The sequence below is a fragment of the Perca flavescens genome, chromosome 1 (genome assembly GCF_004354835.1).
Source record: "Perca flavescens isolate YP-PL-M2 chromosome 1, PFLA_1.0, whole genome shotgun sequence".
In the NCBI taxonomy this organism is placed as follows: Eukaryota; Metazoa; Chordata; class Actinopteri; order Perciformes; family Percidae; genus Perca; species Perca flavescens.
Window position 1 is genome coordinate 10,062,421 of NC_041331.1, and position 24,158 is coordinate 10,086,578.

The 24,158-nt window shown below is 41.0% G+C and overlaps 1 pseudogene; it reads left to right on the forward strand.

The window, feature by feature from the left end:
• The first annotated feature begins 8,506 nt into the window (after window positions 1-8,506).
• LOC114555261 (uncharacterized) lies at window positions 8,507-22,304 on the forward strand (annotated as a pseudogene).
• The last annotated feature ends 1,854 nt before the right edge of the window (window positions 22,305-24,158 follow it).

Consider the following 24,158-nt stretch of genomic DNA (forward strand, 5'->3'; position numbering starts at 1 on the left):
AAACCAGTAACTACTGCAATATGTAGGTCTGAATAACTTGCCTTTCAAATATTACTAAAGGGAAATATAATGTTTCAAAATTCTGCAAACAATAAAAAGAAGCAGAAGAATTCTGCAGCCTCAGACATGTCTACAAGGAAGAAACTGAGGGGGAAAAAATCACCCAAAGGTTATTAAGCTTTCCTAGATTTACATTTCACCATTTCAAATCAGACTTCAAATACAGTGATTATTTTGCCTTAGCCAGATATACTGAAGTCATAAATATATCATGTGTTGTCTGTCAAAATCATTTTTAATACATTGATGAAGATGTATGAGGTCAAACTCAAGTACTTTTTTTGCTCTTTCAGAATGTAACCATGGGATCCTAGAAGGGGAACCTTACTACCCAGTGAAGAGGGTGATCCGCTGCAAAATGCTGAAGGTTAGCTTTACAATAATTAAAAGTCTTAGATGTACTCAGTGGAATTGCAAGCACCCCAACTGGAAACCTCTTAACCCCCCAACTTTGATGTTTTTTCAGGGGATCCAAATTAAGTTGGTGGAATGGGAGCCCTGCTCACTCTGGTATGTACAATTTATTATAGTTTTGATTGGAATAACCTAATTCTTAGTACTTCAAAACTTCAAGTAATAGGCTTGGCTTGTATTTGTGGGCAGCTGTGGCTCAGTGTCAAAGTGTCCTTGGGCAAGACACTGAACCCAAACTTTCCCCCCAGTGTGTCACTTGGTGTGTGAATGTGTGGGAATCCAATCTCCAAAGCCTGTCTGCAAACAGTGCTGTATGAATGTGTGTGTAAAATGGTGGTAGTGATGAACATTGTAAAAGTGCTTTGAGCGGTCCCAGAGACTATAAAAGCACTATATAAGTGCAAGTCCATTTAACATCCATAATTGCTTCAGCCACTTAACTGAACGTGTTGTATTTGGGATAGCCATCTATATGTGGCTTGCCTTTAATTTATTTTGTGCAAATCTCTTGCTCAAATCTTAATGAATTATAATTTGGTGCATGTGGGTACCATGAGATTAGGCTCGTTCGAGATGAGCCAGGTCTGCGCAGAATCGATCACCACAGATCGGCGATTTGTGTTCGACTTGATCCCGACTTGCTCTGACATCATGCACACGTGGGCAACTATAACCTCACGAGATTGAGGCGGCCACAGTTTTAAGAGCCAGGCGCCACAGTTGCTCTCCACTGACTGCAAGACCCAGGCGGACCCAGGGCATGCTGGGAAACTCCGGCCTCTCAGCTGATCTAACAGCTGATTGGTTCAGAATCGACTCAACATAATGACGTTTTATATAAATGTTTTATTGATTTTGAATTGGAAGGATTTTAACTGCGATTTGTCTGATTTAAAAGCTTATACTGTACAGAACACCTGTTGTGTGGCTGATAGTTATGTTCAGAAGTCAGAGAGAATAAATCTGTTTAGATTACAGATCATCTACAGTGTGTTGTTAATTAAAATCAGCAACAGATCGCATGTAGAACATTTTGGCAGCTACTCTGTCAAAATAAAAACAACTGGAGACTGTGTACAAGCAGATATTTGGGTCTGATAACATTTCATTAAATCGGAATCGGACCACCAGTGTTTCTGTCACTTCCTGTTCAGCCTGAAGGCTGCTGGAATCAGCTGGAAACTGTCCGATTTGAGAGCGGATTTTTGTCACCGCCCCCGGCTGCTGTAGCCTGCTCTCGTCCGCTTTACAGGCGAGGCGCGGTTCATCTCGAACGAGCCTATTAACTGGATGGATTAATTGTTTAGAATCAAAACTAAATAATGATATGTTGCATGCTGCCTAAAGTTTCTCCTGAACGGAGATCTATTACGCACAGCAACTAAGTGAGACTGAGTTTCATTTATCAAAATGTGCTATCACATCTAGCCCGTAAGGGCAGACAATTTTTGGCACTGAGCTTTTAGTTCAAGTTTTACAGTAATTGTGTATTTTATCAGTTATGTGGTGCTTAAGGCAGATAAACCTGACTGCCATAATGGAGAGATGTTAGACATAATCACCAATTTATTTTGAGCAAGGATTTCCTTTTTCTTTACATTGAATTTTGATTAGATGTTGACATTGGGATGCTAAAGTAACACACATTGGTTAAAGGTATTTACTAAAGTCCAAAGACTTGGAGGTCTTTCATGACCAAATTTCAAGACTATTATTGTGCAGCAAATTGCCAACCCGGTTTCACGCCAGGTTGTTATATAGTCACGTTATTGTAATCTATTAAATCGTGGACAGGTTACGTAAATCCCGTTTTTTTGTGTATATGCAACGACTTTTGAACGTGTACAGGTCATGCTTTTCAAACCTGCTGCTCTGGGGGACGCGACAACGGGGAAATGAGGCGCCACATGCCGGCCAAAACAATGGGACGGGCCGCCACTCGCGATCGGGGAAATGAGGCGCCACACGCCGGCTAAAACAACGGGACGGGCCGCCACTCGCGACCCACGCAGGGGCACACAACAACGGGGAAATGAAACACCACAACGGGGAAATGAAACGCCACAATAACAAGACGGTTGGGGTTAGGAAAAAAAACGAATGGGGAAAGGAACCTTCACACGCGGGGCGCGATCCCCGGTCTCCGGGGTGAAAGTCCTGTGTTTTCTGACCCACCACCCCGACCAACTTCCCTACGCAGACTTTCGCCTTATCAAGTACTCGCTACATGCTTTCGTTCTGGGATCACGAAATATGCTTCCCATTAAAATGCATTGCTTTCAATTTCGTAATGGCCACACAAAAAAAAACGGGATTTACGTAACCTGTCCACGACTTAATAGATTACAATAACGTGACTATATAACGACCTGGTGTGAGACTGGGCTGCAAATTGCAGAGGTCTTTTACAATAGATACCTTCAGAGCAGAGGTATATGATTTCAAATAAATGGCTACACCGTAGGTAATGCATATTCAAACCTTAACCAAAATATTACCATAGGAAGGTAATTTACTGTTATCAGGTTACTGTAAGTTTATAAACCTACTGAATGAAGGGGTGACTTGCTGTTCCTCATTGCCCTTAACCTTGTCATGTTTTGAATTTAATTCATGGCTGATGTAAAGACCTAAATTAATAACAATCTCTTTTTATTACAGTGGGAAAACTTGGCCGCCACAGTGGGTGACAGAGGAGAACACCACAAATTAAGGAAATGTTTAATCCCATTGTTTTGTTCTATAAGCTATGTGTATGTTGTTATACAGTATATTAAAAAAATTGAAAAGCCTGAAAGACTCCCACTTTGTAGCAAACCAGAGAACACATGCTGCATGTTTGCAAAAGCTTGACAGATCATCTCTCTCCTTCACACATAGATAGATATTGCATACTTCCAATAATATAAATACAATTAATTAACCTCCATGCAGAGAAAAACTTGATCATACACCAGAAAGAAGTTATTACTAAGACCAGACACGTGGTGGCAGCACTGTGTATGTCATAAGAAACGTCATCAGTGGAACACTGCCTGGCTATTTATTGAAATATTGTGACTGAACGTCTGTAAACGTTTTTTTTCAATAAAGTAAAAAAATATATATATCGTATACCACAAATAACACGGCAGTCCATATTCTTACAAAGCACAGGAGGTTAAATGCACAGAGGATCCAGTAGATTTCAAAATTAAACACAGCGGACAAACATCCGATCGTAACTCGTAACTTTGTCAACATTAGCTTCTCCCGGTGCCACTGAATAATGTTTTGATCAGTAAATCAACCTCAGACGCAACGCATTTAGTGGGCAAGGGTTTTGACCCGTCAGACTGAGCGAAATCGCAAGGGAGTCCTATGTGTAATCTGGGGCCATAGCTATGCTAGGCGATAGCAACCAAAACGTGTCAGTTTCACATTATTCTGGCGATATCTGAAAATTTTTCGCAACAACGAGCAAGCGAGTGATTATGTACATTCACTGAGTGAATATAATGAAAATAAAATATATATTTCTCGCTAGAAATGTAATCAAAACGCATTTTTATGAAGAAACAAACTCAAAATACTGATTTTTTCACTAAAAATGAGAGAAATGTCAGCCATCTTTTTTGTTCCCACGGCCGGAATCTTGAAAGTCACGTGACTTGGACGCAGAACATTAGGAAAAGAATAGGCAGAAAAAATGTAACAGTCATACAATTCAAGGGCCATTATTGTAACCCCTCTACGTTATTGCACTTTGGACCAACGTAGTCAGGGTACGTTTTTATATGAGACTGGGTTGCATCTTGACATGTTACATACAGTACAGGCCAAAAGTTTGGACACACCTCATTCAAATGCGTTTCCTTTTTATTTTCATGACTATTTACATTGTAGATTCTCACTGAAGGCATCAAAACTATGAATGAACACATATGGAATTTTGTACTTAACAAAAAAGTGTAAAATAACTGAAAACATGTCTTATATTTTAGATTCTTCAAAGTAGCCACCCTTTGCTTTTTTATTAATAAGGGAAAAAATTCCACTAATTAACCCTGACAAAGCACACCTGTGAAGTGAAAGCCATTTCAGGTGACTACCTCATGATTGAGAGAGCACAGAGGTTTACAGAGTTATCAAAAAAAGCAAAGGGTGGCTACTTTGAAGAATCTAAAATAAAGATATATTTTCAGTTATTTCACACTTTTTTGTTAAGTACATGATTCCATATATGTTCATTCATAGTTTTGATGCCTTCAGTGAGAATCTACAATGTAAATAGTCATGAAAATAAAGAAACACATTGAATGAGAAGGTGTGTCCAAACTTTTGGCCTGTACTGTATGTGTACCAAGTTTCGTGAGTCTACGTTAAACCCACTGCAGAGGCTTGATTTTCTTAACGCTCTAGGGGGCGCTAGCGAGCCATTTTTGGGCGCCTATTCCCGAAACCCTTAAAATACGTAAATTTTCACCAGACTTGATGCGACCGCCAAATGTGGTGAGTTTTTGAATATGTTAAGCCCCTCAAAAAGGCAATTAATTTGACGGGAAAAAGAAAGAAAGAATATTTCCTTCAGTTTCAATAGTGCCTTCGCTGCTGTTGGCGCTTGGGCCCTAATAATTCCTTAGTTTCAATAGGGCCTTTGCCGCTGTCGGCACTCGGGTCCTAATTAAAGCTGTGAGCAGCGATGGACGGGCCCTCGCGCCTTGGAGCGTGTCGGGGTAACCGGCGGACGCCGCTCCTTGCGACCGTGCATTTGCGCTCAGACACCGCAAATTGTCACCAATGAAAAGGGAACTCCCCGCTGAGTTCAATGATACCTCACACAAAACTCTACGTCATACGGTTCATTAGCTGTGGGGCGTGGCCAAAGTATAGGGGGCGGGCCAAACCTTTACCAATACAAATGGAAGTCTCTGCTGAATTCATTGAGACCTCACATAAGACTCTACCTTAAATGGGTCACCATTTATATAAGGGGGCGTGGCTAAGCACAGAGGGGCGGGCCAAACTATCACCAATAAAGAAGGAAGTATCTGCCGAGTTCAATGACCCTCACACAAGACTCTAGCTTAAAAGGGAGTTATAAAGGGGGCGTGGCCTGAGTAAGTGGGCGTGGTTAAAGTATAGGGGTATCAGTATCACATGTAGACCACACATTTTAAGTTTCATGTAAATCGGATGATGTTTGTCATATAAGGCGCAGTTCCTGGGGCGCTATGACCAAAAGTCAATTTTGGCCTATAGGTGTCCTCAGGCCTGGACCCTTCTCAATCGTGAGAAAATTCGGGCAGATACGACAACGTACACTGAAGTTACAACAACTTCTTTGTTCATCGCTAAACACTCAAAATGGCCGCCATGCCACGCCCACACCGTCTGACAAAATTTTTTTCTTTTAATAACTTTTCATCGCTAAGTTGTTGGAATGGTACAGACCGCGTTTGAAGTCCATCGGATGAAATCTCTAGGAGGAGTTCGTTAAAGTATAGCACCTTGACTTTTAGGCCTACTTCCTGTTGCCATTAGGGGGCGCTATGACTTTAAGTAAATATCGGCCGTTATTTGTCCTCAAGGTTGGACTCTTATGAATTGTGAAAAGTTGTGAAGTTATCAATTTTTTTAACTTTCTAGGGGGCGCTAGCGAGCCATTTTTGTGCAGCTATTTGTGAACCCTTAAAATACGTACATTTTCACCAGACTTGATGCGACCGCCAATTTTGGTGAGTTTTTGAATATGTTAAGCCCCACAAAAAGCAATTTGTTTGACGGGAAAAGAAAGAAAGAAAGAAAGAAAGAAAGAAAGAAAGAAACTTGGCGGCCGCATCAAGTCTGGTAAAGATTTACATATTTTAAGGGTTTCGGGAATAGGCGCACAAAAATGGCTCGCTAGCACCCCCTAGAAAGTTACGAAAATTGGTACACATATGTAACATGTCAAGATGTACAAAAAAACGTCATTAGAGCCATACCCGAAACCCAACAGGAAGTCCGCCATTTTGATTTCAAAGTTCAAAATTAGTGCGATTTTGGCCATTTCCACATGTCGTACTTTAATGAACTCCTCCTAGAGATTTCATCCAATCAACTTCAAACTCGGTCTGTGCCATCTTAAGAAGTTAAAGATGAAAATTTGTTAAAAGAAAAACTTTTTGTCATAGGGCGTGGCCGTGGCGGGGCGGCCATTTTGTGCGTTTCGCCGCCGAAACAGGAAGTGGGTGTAACTCGAGTGTACGTTGACCGATTACCTCGAAACTTTTCAGGATTCATAAGAGTCCAACCCTGAGGACAAATAAAGGCTGATATTTACTTAAAGTCATAGCGCCCCCTAGTGGCAACAGGAAGTAGGCCTAAAAGTCTAGGTGTTATACTTTAACAAACTCCTCCTAGAGATTTCATCCGATGGACTTCAAACTTGGTCTGTACCATCCCAACACCCTAACGATGAAAAGTGAACAACAGGAAATCTGCCTTATATTACAAACATCATCCGATTTACAATAAACTCAGAATGTGTGGTCTACGTGTGATACTGAGCCGCCCCCTATAATATGGCCACGCCCACTTAGTCAGGCCACGCCCCCTTTCATAACATTTGAACCGTTTAAGGTAGAGTCTTGTGTGAGGTGTCATTGAACTCAGCAGAGACTTCGTTTTTAATTGGTCATGGTTTGACCCGCCCCCTATGCTTAAGCCCCGCCCCCTTTTATTACTAATGGCCCGATTGATGTAAACACTTGTGTGAGGTATCATTGAACTCAGCAGAGACTTCCTTCTTCATCGGTGATGGTTTGGCCCGCCCCCTATGTTTAAGCCACGCCCCCTTCATACATGCTGACCCATTTAAGGTAGAGTCTTGTGTGAGGTATCATTCATCTCAGCAGAGGCTTCATTTTTAATTGGTGTTGGTTGGACCCGCCCCCTATGCTTTAGCCACGCCCCCTTTCACAGCTAATGAACAGTATGACGTAGAGTCTTGTGTGAGCTATTGTTGAACTCGGCGGGGAGTTCCCTTTTCATTGTTGACGATTTGCGGCGTCTGAGTGCCGCGCAAATGCACGGTCGCAAGGAGAACCCCGACGCGCGCAGAGGCGCAAGGGCCCGTCCATCGCTGCTCGCAGCTTTAATTACATGTTGTGATTTGTATAGTCACAGCGTGTACAAAAAACAACGTAACATGAGACACAGCCATCTTCTAACAGTAAACAAACCGGGAACTATATTCTCAGACAGGCTTGCTGCAAGCATATCACTCCGCCCAAGTACTATATTCTTCCACCTAAGAATATAGTTCCTGGTTTGTTTACGGTTAGAAGATGGCTGTGTCTCATGTTACCTTGTTTTTTGTACACGCTGTCACTCTATAAATCACAACATGTAAATAGGAACATGCGTTATTTTGTCACTTATTTGGAGCAGTAGCATTACTGGAACCATTCACCTGCATGTTCTGTGATGGGCTGATGCAGCTGGAGCCGTCAGACAGCATTACAGCACGCACGGAGATGAGAAGGGTATGTATCGACTTGTCTAACTCTGGGGGTTAGGGTGAATAAGCTAAATTCACAATAAGTCGGCGTGTTCCTTTAAAGTATTTATTTACTAATTGACTCAAATGTAGCTTAACGATGTTGTAATAATTCAGCACACTTTATCTGTTAATGTTGTAAGTAATTTTGATGCTTTTTGTATGCTGTATTGAGAGAAATGCCATGCTGTTTATAATCTCTAATCTATGAAGGTGCTAAAGTGAGAAATATAAACAATTTAATGAATGTCCTTATTGCACCAACAAAAAACAGATATACCATAGTTGTGTAGCTTGAATAGACAAAGCCTATCTATAGCAGATCCAAAGTATTTAATCTAAAAAAGGCAGCAGGAATGTGTTTTTTTTTGTAATGCTTGTTGCATCAAATTTGAGTACACATATGTTCTGACATGATTTGTTGCATAGATGATAAAAATTGTTCAATTATTTGAGGGTAAAAGTGTATTGTAATGTCATTACTAATCAATTGTGACTAAATACTTAAAGATGCCACGCGGCAAGAATTACCGGCGCTCACTGGCAGCCCAATGGAAGATGACAGAGCGGCGGACTGTGGTTCTTGGAACTCAGCGGGCTTCCAATGCAAGTTTTGCATGTATGTAGCCAAGCATTTTTCCATAAAAAAAGGTTCCTTATATGTGTAAAGTGTATATTATTGTTGTAAGATTGTAAACTAATTATCTTCATTTTGTAGTTTTTCTAGTAGTAATGTGTTTGTTGTTGTGCTTACATAAATTATGCTTGTTTATGTTAATTATTTTTTTTGTAAATAGGCGGTGGTACAGGTTATCGCCATAAAGTGCATGAATGGCTAAAATCTTCCTTCACTGGGAGGCAGCACAAATTAGTCATTCCAGCCGAGGCTCCGGACAAGAAGGTATAGTTGTTGAAAATTGAAGTTTTGTACAAAAGTTTGGCTCTGAGGTATAATGATTATAACATGTGTATTTTTGTATATGCAACGCACTTTTTAACTGTTTTAAAAATGTTATCTTAATAAAATATTTTATTATTATCAGCAACTTGCCACACCAGCAGTCACGCCACAGGTCTTTCCTCCTGTCACCCTATAAATTATAAAAGTCCAGACTGCTTATATGGTTCTAAAGGAGCTACACCCCACATGTGGTTACAAAGTGTGTTTTGATTTTCATACATTAGAAACCAAATGTGGAACGTCCTCGGAGGGCTACTGCCTCCAAGACAACCCGGGCCAAGCAGCAGGTTTGTGTTTTTTATGCTATTTGTAATTGTTTAAAGTTTGAATTGTTTGTTCCTTATTAAATTGTAATCATATTCTATGTTAAAGGGAGACACTTTATGAGTCCCTTGGGTTTTCTTGTCTTCTTTGCATATTGCACAAATTATTTTGATAGCCTTGAGAGACAACAAAAACATTTTAGTTTTTGTTTGTATTTTGTTCATGCAGTTCATTAATTATTCTTTTTCTAGGTTGGGACCACTGTTGTGGAGGGTTCTTCCACACACTTTGAGGTCACTGAGCCACGTCAACCGAACCCTCCGGAGTGGCCAGTTGTTCGCAAGGTAATAGATTTCAGACTGTAATTGTTGGCTTGAGACATTTTGAAAGAAGTTATATTACTTAAAGAATTTACCTTAGTATCTATTTGTTTAATACCAACTATGTTATTTTGTCATTACAGCGGCACCAACCTGAGGAACGTGAGCAGTCCTTTGGTGCACCTAAAATGAAGATGGTTCCACAGCAGGTTTGTTTTGTGTTATGGTAAACGGCATCAGACCTAGGGTAAATCTTGCTAGGAAGCACTGCGTAGACAAGATATATAACAGAAAACTGTGATGACATTATACTGTGTCATGAGCGTGCAGTGAAAACTAGTGCTTACAATATGGTGGCGACAACGTCATGGAATGTAAACAACATTAAAGGGGGTGTCTTGTTAAATAAAAACTAAACATGTAGCATTTTCAACCTACTAATTATGCTGTAAATTAAACAATTGCCATATGTTTATTGATTTTTTTATATATGGTTTTATACAACACAAATTGTCAGCAATAGTGTTTTTGCAATTTTGTTTTACAGGTTATGTTGAAGGAGTGTTCCATCCCGCTAACACCAGTCAATGTTAGCATTGCGATGTTGGATGCGATGGATAAAGTTGTTCCATCAAATTCCAGCCCTGTGGAGTGCACAGTTCCACAAAGCTCAAAGGTAATTTACATGCTATCTGTTGGTTGAGGCCTTATAATAAACTGTCTTTTCTCCTGACACCCTATAAATTCTAAAAGTCCAGACTGCTGGTATTGTTCTAAAGGAGCTACACCCCACATTTGGTTACAAAGTGTATTTTGTTTTTCTTACATTAGAAACCAAATGTGGAACGTTCTCGGAGGACTGCTGCCTCCACCACAAGCCAGGCCAAGCAGCAGGTTTGTGTTTTTTCATGCTTTTTGTAACTGTTGGATGTTTGAATTGTTTGTTCCTTATTGAATTGTAATCATACCCCAATATTTTTATATGATGGATTGTTACTGTGTACAAATTATTTTGATAGCGTTGACAGACAGCAACAACATTTTAGTTTTTGTTTGTATTTTGTTTATGCAGTTCAGACAATTGTTCTTTTTCTAGGTTGGGGCCACACTACCTGTGCTGTTGATGTGACAGTGCAGGAGGAGGAGTTATAAGTCTGGAGATTTGAATGAAATCCACAAATGTTTTTTTTTAATAGAGAATGCATAGCTATTTCGTTGTCATTGTTAATGCACTATAAATTAAAATTTAAAACAACTACAGATATGATGAGATCTCTATCAAACTTAATAATATATCACAATATCCGTACACAAGACCCAGATCTGCAGGCTGCAGTTCAGTGTGACTCATAGTGGCTTTGATTAATGTTTGCACGGACCGAAAAACATGTAATCATTTGTTTAATTTTTTTTTTATTTTTTCATATTTACAATAGGGTGAAACAAACGTAGTTTAGTTAGGTCACAAACAAGTTCAATCAGAAGTTAGAAGCTCATGCTGAAGTTATTAGGTCTGAAGAAGTTAGTTATACAGGAGATGATTTCTTCTTACTTTTTTGACTTTTGATTTAATAAAAGACTATTTTTCTAGTCATATTTTATCATTGAAGTGTGTGTGTGTGTGTGTGTGTGTGTGTGTGTGTGTGTGTGTGTGTGTGTGTGTGTGTGTTCAAAATTAGAACACAAATATAACACACGTTGGTCCATTTATGCTGATGGAAGTTTTAGTATAGTATACAGTATGTCAGATTATGTTTTTTCCTTTTTATAGTAGATTTCCACTAAATTAACAGTCAAGACTGCTTTGATTGTCCAAAAGGATGCAGTATTTTATTTATATGGAATCGTTTTTTGTATAATTTGAATAGATAGGTAGGAACAACATTTTTGCATAAGGTTTTAATAAATGATTGTGAAACAGTGAAAATATACATGATTAATGGTACATGAGGGCTGTGGAAGTTGCTGTGACGGAGGTAGCTGATGATTGTGTATTAATGTGTAAATAATGTCAGTTTTCTTCTAGAGACACTTATGGAAGTTGGTTGCTAAATGTTTTTTTCTGCCTTTTATTTATTGTAGATGTACCCTAAATAAGCAACAGTCAAGACCGCTTATGTATTTTGCATGTTTTTTATTTTAGAAAATAGTTTTGAAATAATGAAATATACATGATTTTGTTACATGTCTTTTTTATACAGGCAACACCAATGACCGTGTCGTCTGCAAAGGCTTCAACTTCCAGGGCTGCAGAAGTGGCTGTGCCGGACTCAGTAAGTGTCCCACATACGGATTTATTGATGAATATAATAAGGACTTTTTATGATGATGGAAGTTGGTTGCTGCATGTGTTTTTCCTTATTGTAGGGTTTCCCTACACGGCGCACTGGGTCCAAGAAAGGTGAGGGCAATGCTAAAAAATCCATCAAAGGTAAGAGTGATGCTGATCCTACTGCTTGCATGTGTTCAGAAAAGTTGCAATCCTCAGTTGTTGCTGGGACTCAAGTCAGGCCTGCATCATTTCCTTCAGATTGGAATGCATTGATGGCATGTAGTGTTGCGGCTGTGATCAAACATGGGATTGCTCCTGTTTGTACATGGCAAAAGTCAGATGTTGATGACATACGTGCAGAAGGGATGAAGTTGAATGCTTATGTGACTAAAACAAGCCAGGAAAGTGGTAAACGGAATGAGATGTGTAAGTTGATTGAACAGCACAGTGTGTTTGGCAGGAACTCTAAAGTACATATTGGAAAGCCAGTGTACGGAGATTTTGGTTTGTTGGAAGATGAGAATGTGCTGTACGAAAAGCTGCAAGAACATCTGTTGAGGGATGGAACGTGTCTGTTGAATCTCCAAGGTGCAGTTTGTGCAATTATTCATCACAAAGATTTTTTTGTCGTAGTTGATTGTGGCACACATGACGCGTCTGGTTTGGCAGCCACTTTTGGCACATCTGTGGCTGTTTTCAACACATGCCTTAATGACCTGGTGCTTCACATCATTAGTGTAAAGAACTGTTTGAAGGCACAGTCGTTTGTCATTAGTAGCGTTTCTGTGAAGGCTGGGCAAGTTGATGGGACGGGCAGACTGCTGCAGACAGTACAGTACAGACAGTGATGCTGACACAGACGTAGCAGCTGAGCTTGAGGATACCAGCTCTGTCGGGCTTGGATATCACGTAAGATCTGTCCGGGGAACATTTCATCAGGGGGACCCCCGGTTCCAATACGGAGGACTTCAGGCTATAAGTTTGGTAGGCCTAGCAAAACATACAACTGCCAGTGTGTTTTCATGGCAGTCGGGCGACTTGGATAAAGTGGTAGTTTTAGGTGACAGCTTGTACACCTCTTTGGGGGACAGCAACTCAATTACTGGTTTGTCCAAACTGCTATGTGTTCCAGATTTGCCCGAAAAGTCCGTTATTGACGGTCACAAGTTTGAGTTTGAATATGGTGACTATGTCACTGGAGATGTTGATGTAGTTGAGGGAGAGCTTATTGAGAGAGGTGTGTACCAGCCAGGTCTCACGGCAGGTCATTATATAGTTACGTCATTTTAATCTATTAAGTCGTGGACAGGTTACGTAAAAGCCTTTTTTTTCGTGTGCCGATTACAAAATAGAAAGCAATGCATTTTAATGGGAAGCATATTTCGTGATCCCAGAATGCTGACGGTAGCGAGTAATATTGATAAGGCGAAAGTCCACGTAGGGAGGTTGGTCTTGTCTTGGTGGATGGGTCAGAAAACACAGGACTTTCACCCGGAGACCGGGGATCGCGTCCTGCGTGTTGCAGTACCTTTGTCGGTGTGTCCCGCGTGTGACGGTTCCGTTCCCCATTCTTTTTTTTCCCCTAACCACAACCGTCCAGTTATTGTGGCGTTTGATTTCCCCGTTGTGGCGTTTGATTTCCCTGTTGTTGTGTGCCCTTGCGCCCGTGGATCGCGTCATGCGAGTGGCGGCCCGTTCCGTTGTTGTGGCCGGCGTGTGGCGCCTCATTTCCCCATTGTCGCGTCGGTCCGCGAGTGGCGGCCCGTCCCGTTGTTTTGGCCGGCGTGTGGCGCTTCATTTCCCCGTTGTCGCGTCCCCCAGAGCAGGTTCGAAAAGCGTCACCTGTACACGTTCAAAAGTCGTTGCATATACACGAAAAAAAACGTCAAAATCGTAACCTGTACACAAATTTAAGAATCAAAATAACGTGACTATTACACGACCTGGCGTGAGACCGGGTTCTGTGTACACACCCTTAAGAAATTAGAAAAGATGTGTATGAAATATGACACATGCTTTCTGACATTGAATGGCAGTACATGTTCAATCATTGGTCAAGATGGACAGTACGCTGTGGTTGACTCTCATGCACGCAGTGCGACTGGGTTTATTGATGAAAAAGGGCAGAGTGTTGACAGACAGACAGTTGAATGTAAAGTCAGTGAAAGTTGATTTAGTATCTACAAACACTGGTGAGTTAGGGGCTCCATGTAGTAATGATAAAATAGTTAGTGATGGAAACTAATTCTTTAGAACAGTCAGTCAAGCTGTGAGTGGCACACAGAGTTATCACAAAGAAATTAGACGTTCTGTGGTTAAGCAGTTGGAAAGAAATGCTGTGTTATATAAGAGAATGTTGAGAAGTGAGTATTCGTCAATGGGAGAATACCTCAGCATATCTAAAATGTACTATGTTGGCAGTTGGGCGACAGAAATCGAGATTCAAGCAGCAGGGAGTAAATATATTCACATATTATAATGGTCGCTGGCTTGAATACAGTTGCAAGAATAGGCAGTTGTCAAATCAGGGTGTGTATTTAGAAAATTGCAATGGTAATCATTATGAGACTGTTGTTTGTGTTAAACAGCCTCAAAGTCAGAGTTGTTATGGTTACTGCAAAGTACACACGTTTTGTTCTAGTGGGTACAATGTTAGATCACAAACTAGAAAGAAAAGTAGTTTTTGTTTAGAGAGTTTGAGTTCAGTTGCAAGTTGTGCAGTTGAGCCTCTTGACTATGTTACAGAGCAGCAGCAGCATAGTACATTGTCTGGTAAGGACGCAGATTGTGTGGTAATGTTAAAGGATGAGAGTAAAATCACATTAAGATTTAATCCTTTGAGCATTGAAGTTGCAACATCTCTGTGTAGTAAGTGTAAAGTGGATTTAGAAAAGGAAGATGTGCAAGGACCAACAGTGTCTGCTTCTTTGGGTGTTGTATGTAAGACAGTTAAAGTTGTAGAGAACGGCAGTAGTTTCTTTGGAGCAGTAGCTCAAGTGATCAGTGGTTCTCCAAAGAGTCACAGAAAGATAAGACTTGCTGTTGTTAAGTATATGAAGAGTCACAGTGAAGAACACATGGAGTTAGTTGGAACAGGATATGCTTCAATGTCTGAGTATATTGAACAGTCGCGGATGATGTATGTTGACACTTGTGCCACAGACATAGACATCCAGGCAAGATAATGTGTTATTTAGACAGAAAGTTAAGCAGAAAGCTAAGGCAAGGAATTCACAGAACTACCGAGATAATGTGTTATTTACAAAAAGTTAAGCAAATGAGTTCAAGTAAGTATCATGGTAGTACTGAGCATAAGAAGCGTGTTACAGCAAGTAACAAATTGTTGTTTCCAAATGGGTGCTCTGCGACCTTGTCAAACGATGTTGTCTACTATCATGGTATGTATACCATGATAGTAGACAACATCGTTTGACAAGGTCGCGTTATTTTAACAACAGGATTTTACATGCTGATGGTAGATTTGCAAAAAATGTTGAGTTTATCTTTTTTGGTCTGGGCAGTACTGAACTTGAACAAATTGTGTCGGGTGCTAAATCTCAAAAAGTTAGTGATGATGTGTTGAACAATGAGGAATCTTTAAAGAAGTTGATGGAGTTTGATGATGGGTTACGTTTCCTTAAACCTATTAGAGGTACCCCAGCTTTTTGGCAGGGAGCACAGCGTGACCTCTTGGCTTGTGTTCGTAGGCTTGGTGTCCCGACATGGTTTTGTTCATTTTCTTCCGCTGATATGCGGTGGAAAAATCTTCTTAATAGTATTTTGAAACAGGAAGGTAGAACACAGACAGTTGAGCACTTAGAATGGGCAGACCGAACGAATCAGCGGAAGTGACGTGGAAATTCCACATCTCGTCTGTGAAAGAATGTTCCACGTTGTACGTGAGAATTTACACAATAAAATACTAATAATGAAAAAATTGTGTTTTATATTTAGCACTTTGATTTGCCTTATATATACTATATAAAAAACCTACAGTTGAGTGTTTATGGCTTGTTTGACTAATTTGCATTTGTTTTGAATTGTACTGTTGTGAAAAACAATAAACTACATACAAAGAGAAGCATTTTTTATTTTATTTTCCATACATAGTTATTAAAAAACGCAATTTTCTAATTTTGCAGTTGATGAATATTAATAGCAGACTAAAGGGGAAAAACATGAGTATATTTATGTGTGGGACTTAGTTTGATTTAAAATCACACTGCATTATTAGTTGTTTTAAATAAATTACTTTTTTGAAATATCAATTTATGGTAGGACTAACATATTCATTATTATATTCAGAAGATGATCCTCATATCAATCACCGTGGTTACAGCTTGTAGCCATCCTAACCTTTGTAGCCTTTACTGAGACTACCTTTTCAAAATTAAGAAGGGACTAGTTTTAAGAAGCATTTTCAGGAAATTAAAAGGATAAGCAGATTGTTACCGAGGTTTTTGTTCACTGAGTAAGATGTATATAGCTTTGTTTGGGTATGTATACATATACAACATTTGTATATATATGGCATTTTTGGCACACTTCTACCTCAGCACTACTGCACAAAGACAAAACTCACACATCTCATTCAACCATTTCACAAGCTGAGAAAAGGGTCATGACATGGGTCAGAGCAGTGGTTCCCAACCTTTTTTCCTTGGTGCCCCCCCCTACTCATGTCTAAGAAAAGCTGACCCCCCCCCCCCCCCCCTTTGAAACTGAAGTTGAGGTAACTCTCGAGATAGAGCTGGGTCAGAGGATATCAGAGGTCATAAATGATGAACCAATCCATCGGCTCTGCTCCTATAGGCCCAATGGTGTTCATATGGACAACATGCACCTTTGGCTGGAAGGCCCATGTTGAAAGTGTGTGTTATCATTTAGAGCAGACACCCACAGTGAATCAGATGGTTTATGTTATACAAGGCTGCATTACAGAGAATTTTATTATGACTCTCATGAAGGTTGTGTAGAGGAATAGAAACCAGTCTCTCCAGGCAAGCACACAGAATATGGTCTGCTCTATCTTTATTCTCCATGCCAAGTATGAGCTCTTATCCTCTGGCAGAAGATATGGGTAAACTTAACAATTTCTAATTTGGACCTACCTCAATTAAAACTTTAAATAATGTTGCTTGAGATTGTGCAATAGCTTCATGATATGAAGCATGGTTGTGTTGCTCTTGTCACTGTTTGTGAAAGATGAGCAATAGATTGTTGCTGTGTGATGTGCTTCAGTCTAGCCTATATCACTTTGTTCATGTTGTTTTTTATTTTAAGTATGTCAGCTGTATGATAAAACAATATGTCAAGTGTTATTTGTGAAGCATTTGAACTCAAGGCAAATATCCCTCTGGGGACAATAAAGTATCTCCTGCTAAGTGGTCTCCATGATGTGTAAAAATTAAAACGTTGTTGTAGAACTATAGCAAACACATCGTTGGAAAGGTCTCAACCTGGAGAGGAACATATGTCAGTCTGAAGAGGATACATTACTCCTGCTTTGAAATATTGACCTCTGAACCTTGAACCCAGTACATGTATGAAGGCCTTTCATTTAGCAACAGAAGGTTCTACACACATAAAGCCAGCTGTTATAGAAAGCTCTGGACCTCAGCTGTCATGTAGATATGGTCACCAAATTACCTACTGTAAGCACTGTCAAATATGGTAATAAGCTATTTTCACCTATTTAACGATTCGAATTTTAAAATCTGATGACACCAGTGTGTTCTCCATCCCAAAAAACCCCAGGGTGTATCCAAAATTATACACTGCCAACTTCTACTTATGAGAAATATACCAATATACTTTAAAACTACAACTCCCATAAGAAACGCCACAGAAGCTGTTACAAAGCTTGAGCACTTGTAGTTCTTCCGGGGTGGGTGGGGAGACTCGTTCGGCTCCTCTTTCTGCTGTCTGCCGTGAAATGGCTTGATTCCATTTCAGATTGAGGCCGCCCGCCGGCCGGCTGAGCACCCAATATATGAGACAAATACATGAAACTGTATTTTATTATTATAACTATCTTTATTGTTTAACTCCTCAAATACAACATTAGAAAAAAACATCAATATTACGAATATTATATATTTTTATCTTCCTATCCGCTGAGCGGGACGTACTATGTCACTTCCGGAGTTTTCCGCGGATTCGTTTAAACGTTATTATGGTTCATAACTTACTGGAACAAAGCTGAGCAACGTGTTGTTGCTGGAGACACAACCACTGACTGTATATATGAAGCGATCCTGGCGTTAAAGACCAGCTGATCGCTGCCCGATTCTTGGAAATGAATGGCCGCATTGCATTGGGGGATAGGCCTATCGGCTTTGAATGCGTCCTGCTAGGATCATATCGTAATGTTCTGTATACTGTAATATTTCACCGGTAATAAGACCGAAATAATATTATTAAAGTAAAGAAATGAATACAATGATAACATCTAAATAAATGTTGATAGATGTAGCATTATAGTTTAAAAAATATAAATCAACAAAAAAGCAATCCAGCTTACCTGGCCGAAATATACCGAAATAATAACAAAAAGATATACATATAAACCATGATACTATCTCGTGAATAATGTTGATTAAAACAGCGGTTATTGGGCTAAAAATACCAATAACTGTCACAGATTTCGAAAGTTAAGGGGCGGGGGCGTGTGTTTTTTTTTTTTCGTCGATATCCGACGGTGAGGGAATAACATGAATGTCTATCTGACGGACCCCCTCGTCGAAAAATAACGTCAAGGGTACCCCTATTTCGTTGAAACTTGACGCCAGGGTCCTTGACCATGCGTCATACATTTGACGAGTAGGGAGTGAGACTGTGTTGTTGAGGGAAGTGCTGATGTCTCCATCACATCCAATTGGCAAAATAAAGGACTACTTTTATAGGGTCGAGTTTCAGCAACGTGGTTCACCACATGTCCATTGCCTATTTTGGATTGAAAATGCTCCCTTAATTGATAAAAACACAGATGAAGAGGTAGTTCAGTTTATTGATCAGTATGTCACATGTGAATTACCGTCGCAAGATGAGCCCTTAAAGGACATTGTGACATATTTGCAACAGCATTCAAAGCGACATTCAAAAACTTGTAAAAAGAATAAAACAATTTGTCGTTTCAATTTTCCCAGGCCAGCGTCCACTTGAACATTTATATGTCGCAGCATCATTGAAGACAAGAGCAAAGAAATGTGTAAGTGTACGGTTGATGCAGCTCATAGGATGGCAGATTGTGCATGCAAGAAACAGGAGCAGGAACAATCCCAGAAAATGGAAAAAGACAAAGCATCAAAGATTTTGACAGCAATAAAGGAGGCTCTATCAGATGAGCATGTTAGTTATGATAGTGTGGAACAGTTGTTTAGGCATTTAGGTATAAATCAAATGATTTTTGAAGCTGCATATAATCGCTTTGGTAGGAATACACGTGTTGAAAAGGCAGGTTAATGAGGTGTGGATTAATCAATATAGCAAACCACTGTTAAAATGCTGGAATGCAAATATTGACATCCAGTATGTTGTTGATGCGTATGCATGTGTAGTTTATATAATTTCTTATATTTCAAAGTCAGAAAAAGAGATGGGACTATTGTTAGGTAATGCACATCGGGAAGCAGCTAAGGAAGGAAATGCAAGTGCAAAAGATGCATTGAAAAATTTAGGTAGTGTGTATACACAACAGAGATGTATGTGCTCAAGAAGCCATCTATAGGGTAACAAATATGCATCTGAAGGAATGTTCAAGGAAAGTTGTTTGTGCCAATAGGGGATAATGTGGTTAAAATGAGTTTGCCTTTAAGTGTGTTAAAACAAAAGGCATAATCACAGGATCTTACCACAGAAGACATGTGGATAGGTATAAGAATAGGCAAAAAAATGCTTGTTTTAATGACATGTGTATGGCAATGTTTGCATCGGAGTACCGTATTCTGTCTAAAAACGAAACGTCTGTAAACAGGATAAAACTCGATGAGGATTGTGGTTTTATTATGAAAAGAACACGTACACAACCTGCAGTTGTTTGTTATGTGCGCTTTTCTCAGACAAAGAATCCAGAGTTGTTTTATCAGAGTATTCTGCAATTGTTTATGCCTTATCGGGATGATGTGCAGTTAAAACCAAGAGGTTTTGAGACGTATGAGCAGTTTTACAGTAGTGGTCGTGTGAGATTAGGGGATGGATTATTACATTTGGTCAAGTCAGTTGTTGATTTAAATAGAAGCAAATTTCAAATTGATGCAGATAAGTTGGATGATATCCAAAATGCAGTTGATAGGGATGGTGTTTGAGAAGATGCCTGGTGTGAGCTGTGCCCAGAGCAAGAATTGCAGCGATTAGAGTGTGAACAGCTACGCAAAGATGAAAAGCAGATTGTGGATGAGGAGATAGAAAATATTCCTGATTTAGGAGTGAGCAGGTTGCACATTTAGAAAAGATAAATAACATTCTGTGCAGAAGTGATGGTCTGGCGTTACTTCGGTCTCTGAATGAGACACAGATGTGTATTTTTTATCAGATTAGACAGTGGTGTTTAAATAAGGTAATGGGGGAAAAGCCAGACCCATTACATGTTTTCCTTACAGGTGGTGCAGGGACAGGAAAGAGCCATTTAATAAAGGCTATTCAGTACGAAGCAATGAGGTTGTTGTCGACAGTGTGTCGTCATCCTGATGACGTTTGTGTTTTGTTAACTGCTCCTACAGGAATAGCTGCATACAATTTACATGCAGCTACTATTCACAACACATTTAGCATTGGGAAAGATGTACGCTTACTGTACACACCTTTGGATGAAGAAAAGGTCAATTCTTTACGTGCTAAATATAGTAGCTTGCAGATTTTGATAATCGACGAAATCTCCATGGTTGATCACAAGCTATTGTCTTATATCCATGGTAGATTACGGCAGATTAAACAATCCGATTCCCCATTTGGGAATGTTAGTGTAGTTGCTGTTGGAGATTTTTTCCAGTTGCCTCCAGTGAAAGGGAAACCCCTGTATGTAGATGATGTAGGTGTTGATTTGTGGTCTAGCTTGTTTAGGGTTGTCAAATTAAAAACTATTGTTCGGCAAAAAGATATTGTGTTTGCCGAGTTGTTGAACAGAGTGAGAACTCGTTCAAGAGGGACCCCGATGCCAGACTGTGACATAAAAATGTGGAAACGTTGTGAAACCGGTGAAGTTAGCTCAGCTTTACACATATTTCCTACAAATAAACAAGTAAATGAGCACAATATTAAGCAGCTACTTAAAGGAACATGCCGACTTATTGAGAATTTAGCTTATTCACCGTAACCCCCAGAGTTAGACAAGTCCATACATACCCTTCTCATCTCCGTGCGTGCTGTAATGCTGTCTGACGGCTCCAGCGGCATCAGGCCAGCACAGAACATCAGGTGAATGGTTCCAGCAATCCTACTGCTCCGAATAATAATAATAACGCCAACATGTTCCTATTTACATGTTGCGATTTATAGAGTCACAGCGTGTACAAAAAACGTAACATGAGACACAGCCGTCTTTTAACTGTAAACAAACCGGGAACTATATTCTCAGGCAGAAGAATATAGTACTTGGGAAGAGTGATATGCTCGCAGCAAGCCTGTCTGAGAATATAGTTCCCGGTTTGTTTACCGTTAGAAGATGGCTGTGTCTCATGTTACGTTGTTTTTTGTACACGCTGTGACTATACAAATCACAACATGTAAATAGGAACATGTTGGCGTTATTTTGTCACTTTCGTCACAATTTGGAGCAGTAGGCTAGTTGGAACCAGTTACCTGCAGGATCTGTGCTAGGCTAAGCTAATGCTGGAACCGTCAGACAGCGTTACAGCACGCACGGAGATGAGAAGGGTATGTATCGACTTGTCTTACTCTGGGGGTTACGGTGAATAAGCTTAATTCCCAATAAGTCGGCGTGTTCCTTCAAGACTTGTCCTGATTATGTCGAGACAGATGCTCAAGATTTTGTTAATAGTAAGAAAACAGGCAAACTTGAGTTAATGAAGGGACATCATGCAAAAGCATATAATACATGTTTGGTTGAAATGCTGCTTTTGGGCAAAGATGCCCGTGTTATGTTGTGTAAAAATGTGGATGTAATGGATGGTCTGGTTAATGGGGTATGTGGCACAGTAACGCATATAGTTTATCCAGACGACGCTAAAAAGTTTCCTCAAACGGTGTACATCAAATTTGATGATGATCATATTGGTGTACAGAGGAGGAAACACTGTGCAAATGCTTCAGCAGTTGTAATGGGATCTACAGGTATTGAACCAGAAGAGGAAAGGGTTACTAATAAAAGGTGGATTGCGCCGGCAATTTCTTCTGAAACTTGCTTGGGCCTGTACAGTACATAAGGTACAAGGAATTACTGTTGATGAAGCTGTTGTGTCCCTTGAAAAAGTATTTTCTGCAGGACAGGCGTATGTGGCATTAAGCTGTGTCAACAAATCTGTCCATTTATGACAAAAAAAAAGGGTTTGTTCAGCGTGCGACACAACCCACAACCGAGAAAGGGACTTTAATTGATCATGTGTATGTAAAAACATGACAGTATGATGTTGAAACAGTAGTGTGGCCAACTTATTTCAGTGATCACAAGGGGCTTGTATGTTCTTTTAAGTGTAGAGGTTTTCAAAATGAATAGTTTTGTACTTACAACAGGTGTAGGTTAAAGTTGTGTCCATCCATCCATCCATCTTCGTCCGCTTATCCGGTGTCGGGTCGCGGGGGGAGCAGCTCCAGCAGGGGACCCCAAACTTCCCTTTCCCGAGCAACATTAACCAGCTCCGACTGGGGATCGAGGCGTTCCCAGGCCAGGTTGGAGATATAATCCCTCCACCTAGTCCTGGGTCTTCCCCGAGGCCTCCTCCCAGCTGGACGTGCCTGGAACACCTCCCTAGGGAGGCGCCCAGGGGGCATCCTTACCAGATGCCCGAACCACCTCAACTGGCTCCTTTCGACGCAAAGGAGCAGCGGCTCTACTCCGAGCTCCTCACGGATGACTGAGCTTCTCACCCTATCTCTAAGGGAGACGCCAGTCACCCTCCTGAGGAAACCCATTTCGCCGCTTGTACCCTGGATCTCGTTCTTTCGGTCATGACCCAGCCTTCATGACCATAGGTGAGGGTAGGAACGAAAACTGACCGGTAGATCGAGAGCTTTGCCTTCTGGCTCAGCTCTCTTTTTCGTCCACAACGGTGCGATAGATTGAATGCAATACCGCACCCGCTGCGCCGATTCTCCGACCAATCTCCCGCTCCATTGTCCCCTCACTCGCGAACAAAACCCCAAGGTACTTGAACTCCTTCACTTGGGGTAAGGACTCATTCCCTACCTGGAGAAGGCATTCCATCGGTTTCCTGCTGAGAACCATGGCCTCCGATTTAGAGGTGCTGATCCTCATCCCAACCGCTTCACACTCGGTTGCGAACCGATCCAGTGAGTGCTGAAGGTCGCAGGCCGATGATGCCATCAGGACCACATCATCTGCAAAGAGCAGCGATGAGATCCCCAGCCCACCAAACTGCAACCCCTCCCCACCCCGACTACGCCTCGATATCCTGTCCATAAATATTACAAACAGGATTGGTGACAAAGCGCAGCCCTGGCGGAGGCCAACCCTCACCTGAAACGAGTCCGACTTACTACCGAGAACCCGGACACAGCTCTCACTTTGGTCATACAGAGATTGGATGGCCCTGAGTAGAGACCCCTCACCCCATACTCCCGCAGCACCTCCCACAGTATCTCCCGGGGACCCGGTCATACGCCTTCTCCAAATCCACAAAACACATGTAGACCGGTTGGGCATACTCCCAGGCTCCCTCCAGGATCCTTGCGAGAGTGAAGAGCTGGTCCGTTGTTCCACGACCAGGACGGAATCCGCATTGTTCCTCCTCAACCCGAGGTTCGACTATCGGCCGAACCCTCCTTTCCAGCACCTTGGAGTAGACTTTACCAGGGAGGCTGAGAAGTGTGATACCCCTATAATTGGCACACACCCTCTGGTCCCCTTTTTAAAAAGAGGAACCACCACCCCAGTCTGCCACTCCTTTGGCACCGTCCCAGACTTCCACGCAATGTTGAAGAGGCGTGTCAACCAGGACAACCCCTCCACACCCAGAGCCTTGAGCATTTCTGGACGGATCTCATCAATCCCGGGGCTTTGCCACTGTGTAGTTGTTTGACTACATCAGTGACTTCCGCCTGGGAAATCGGCGACAATCCCCGTTATCCTCCAGCTCTGCCTCTAACATAGAGGGCGATTAGTCGGATTCAGGAGTTCCTCAAAGTGCTCCCTCCACCGCCCTATTACCT